A 4,176-nucleotide genomic window follows, 5' to 3' on the forward strand; every position below is an offset into this window, starting at 1 on the left:
TGGGGTATACTGAGTTGAGAAAGCTAAAAAACCAGTCCGTTTTGTGATCAGAACTTTCCCTCAGGAGTTAGACCAAAGTGTATCACAGAATTGGTGAAAGAACTCAATTCAACCAAAAAGTGTTACTTTTGAAACAAAGCTCAGATTCGAAACACAAACACCGATTAGGGAAGAACTGAATTCAACAATAAATCGTTAATTTGACCCAGAGCTCAGATTCGAACAACAAATGGAGTAGTTTTTTAGCTTCCCGACTCAGGACACCCTAATAGGTGTTTGTTGTTCGAATCTGAGCTTTTATTAAAAAGTAACACTTTCTGGTTGAATTGAGTTCTTTCGCCAATTCTGAGATACGCTTTGGTGTAGCTCCTTAGGGAAAGCTCTGATCGCCAAACGGAGTGGTTTTTTAGCTTTCACCACTCCGTACACCCCTAATAGGTGTTTGTTGTTCGAATCTGAGCTTTGGTTCAGAAGTAACATTTTCTGATTGAATTGAGTTTTAATGCGAATTCTGAGAAACACTTTGGTGTAATTCCTCAGGGAAACCTCAGATCATCAAATGGAGTGGTTCTTTAGCTTTCCGGACTCAGGACACACCTAATAGGTGTTGTTGTTCAAATCTGAGATTTGGTTCAGAAGTAACATTTTCTGATTGAATTGAGTTTTAATGCGAATTCTAAGATACATGTTGGAGTAATTCCTCAGGGAAACCTCAGATCAAAAATGGAGTGTTTTTTTAGGTTTTCGACTCAGGACACCCCTAATAGGTGTTTGTTGTTCGAATCTGAGCTTTGGTACAAAAGCAACACTTTCTGGTTGAATTGAGTTCTTTCACCAATTCTGAGGTACGCTTTGGTGTAGCTCCTCAGGGAAAGCTCTGATCGCAAAACGGATTGGTTTTTTTTAGCTTTCTCAACTCAGTATACCCCAAATAGATGTTTGTTGTTCGAATCAGAGCTTTGGTTGAAAAGTAACACTTTCTGGTTGAATTGAGATATTTCGCCAATTCTGAGATACACTTTTGTCTAACTCCTCAGGGAAAGCTCTGACAACGAATGAAGGGTTTTTTTAGCTTTCCCGACTCAGGACACCCCTAATAGGTGTTTGCTGTTCGAATATGATCTCTGGGTCTAAAGTAACACTTTCTCGTTGAATTGAGTTCTTTTGCAAATTCTTAGATAGACTTTGGTCTAACTCCTCAGGGAAAGCTCTGATCAACAAATTGTGTGGTTCTTTAGTTTTCTCGACTCAGGACACCCCTAATAGGTGTTTGCTGTTCGAATCTGATCTCTGGGTCTAAAGTAACACTTTCTCGTTGAATTGAGTTCTTTTGCAAATTCTTAGATAGACTTTGGTCTAACTCCTCAGGGAAAGCTCTGATCAACAAATGAAGTGGTCTTTTAACCTTCCCTACTCACGACACCCTAATAGATGTTTGTTGTTCGAATCAGAGCTTTCGTTCAAAAGTAACACTTTCTCATTGAATTGAGTTCTTTCACCAATTCTGAGATACACTTTCGTCTAACCACTCAGGGAAAGCTCTGATCACAAAACGGAGTGGTTTTTTAGCTTTCCCAACAGTACACCTCTAATAGGTGTTTCTTGTTCGAATCTGAGTTTTGGTTCAAAAGTAACACTTTCTGGTTGAATTGAGTTCTTTCGCCAATTCTGAGATAGGCTTTGGTCTAACTCCTCAGGGAAAGCTCTGATCACAAAACAGAGTGGTTTTTTAGCTTTCTCGACTCAGGATACCCCTAATAGATGTTTCTTGTTCGAATCAGAGCTTTGGTTGAAAAGTAACACTTTCTGGTTGAATTGAGTTCTTTAGCCAATTCTGAGATACACTTTGGTCTAACTCCTCTGGCAAAGCTCTGACAGCGAATGAAGGGTTATTTTAGCTTTCCCAACTCAGGACACCCCTAATAGGTGTTTATGTTTCGAATATCAGGTTTGGTTCAAAAGTAACACTTTCTGGTTGAATTGAATTCTTTCACCAATTCTGTGATACACTTTGGTCTAACTCCTCAGGGAAAGCTCTGATCACAAAATTGTGTGGTTTTTTAGTTTTCTCGACTCAGGATACCCCTAATAGATGTTTGTGTAATCGAATCTGAGTTTTGGTTCAAAAGTAACACTTTCTGGTTGAATTGAGTTCTTTCGCCAATTCTGAGATACGCTTTGGTCTAACTCCTCAGGGAAAGCTCTGATCGCCAAACGGAGTGGTTTTTTAGATTTCACCACTCAGGATACCCCTAATAGATGTTTGTGTAATCGAATCTGAGTTTTGGTTCAAAAGTAACACTTTCTGGTTGAATTGAGTTCTTTCGCCAATTCTGAGATACGCTTTGGTCTAACTCCTCAGGGAAAGCTCTGATCACAAAACGGAGTGGTTTTTTAGCTTTCTCGACTCAGGATACCCCAAATAGATGTTTCTTGTTCGAATCAGAGCTTTGGTTGAAAAGTAACACTTCCTCGTTGAATTGAGTTCTTTCGCCAATTCTGAGATACGGTTTGGTCTAACTCCTCAGGGAAAGCTCTGATCAGCAAATGAAGTGGTCTTTTAACCTTCCCTACTCACGACCCCTTTAATAGATGTTTGTTGTTCGAATCAGAGCTTTCGTTCAAAAGTAACACTTTCTCATTGAATTGAGTTCTTTCACCAATTCTGAGATACACTTTCGTCTAACCACTCAGGGAAAGCTCTGATCACAAAACGGAGTGGTTTTTTAGCTTTCTCGACAGGATACCCCAAATAGATGTTTGTTGTTCGAAACAGAGCTTTGGTTCAAAAGTAACACTTTCTGGTTGAATTAAGATATTTCGCCAATTCTGAGATACGGTTTGGTCTAACTCCTCAGGGAAAGCTCTGATCAGCAAATGAAGTGGTTTTTTAACCCCTCCTCACGACACCCCTAATAGATGTTTGTTGTTCGAATTCAGAGATCAGAGCTTTCCCTGAGGAGTTAGACAAAAGTGTATCTCAGAATTGGCGAAATATCTCAATTCAACCAGAAAGTGTTACTTTTCAACCAAAGCTCTGATTCGAACAACAAACATCTATTTGGGGTATACTGAGTTGAGAAAGCTAAAAAACCACTCCGTTTTGTGATCAGAACTTTCCCTCAGGAGTTAGACCAAAGTGTATCTCAGAATTGGTGAAAGAACTCAATTCAACCAGAAAATGTTACTTTTGTACCAAAGCTCACATTCGAACAACAAACACCTATTAGGGGTGTCCTGAGTCGAAAACCTAAAAAAACACTCCATTTTTGATCTGAGGTTTCCCTGAGGAATTACTCCAACGTGTATCTTAGAATTCGCATTAAAACTCAATTCAATCAGAAAATGTTACTTCTGAACCAAATCTCAGATTTGAACAACAAACACCTATTAGGTGTGTCCTGAGTCCGGAAAGCTAAAAAACCACTCCATTTGATGATCTGAGGTTTCCCTGAGGAATTACACCAAAGCGTATCTCTGAATTGGCAAAAGAACTCAATTCAACCAGAAAGTGTTACTTTTGTACCAAAGCTCAGATTCAATCAACAAACACCTATTAGGGGTGTCCTGAGTCAGGAAATCTAAAAAACCACTCCATTTGGTGATCTGAGGTTTCCCTGAGGAGTGACACCAAAGTGTATCTCAATTCAACCAGAAAGTGTTACTTTTGAACCAAAGCTCAGATTCGAACAACAAACACCTATTAGGGGTGTCCTGAGTCAGGAAAGCTTATAAATCACTCCATTTGTTGTTCGAATCTGAGCTCTGGGTCAAATTAACGATTTCTTGTTGAATTCAGTTCTTTTGCCAATTCTGGGATACGCTTTGGTCTAACTCCTCAGGGAAAGGTCTGATCTCCGAATTCGAACAACAAACATCTATTAGGGGTGTCGTGAGGAGGGAAGGTTAAAAAACCACTTCATTCGCTGATCAGAGCTTTCCCTGAGGAGTTAGACCAAACCGTATCTCAGAATTGGCGAAAGAACTCAATTCAACCAGAAAGTGTTACTTTTGAACCAAAACTCAGATTCGAAAAACAAACACCTATTAGGGGTATCCTGAGTGGGGAAAGCTAAAAAAACCACTCCGTTTGGTGATCAGAGCTTTCCCTGAGGAGTTAGACCAAAGTGTATCACAGAATTGGTGAAAGAATTCAATTCAACCAGAAAGTGTTAC

Source organism: Thamnophis elegans, chromosome 6 (assembly GCF_009769535.1).
Source record: "Thamnophis elegans isolate rThaEle1 chromosome 6, rThaEle1.pri, whole genome shotgun sequence".
Lineage (NCBI taxonomy): Eukaryota > Metazoa > Chordata > Lepidosauria > Squamata > Colubridae > Thamnophis > Thamnophis elegans.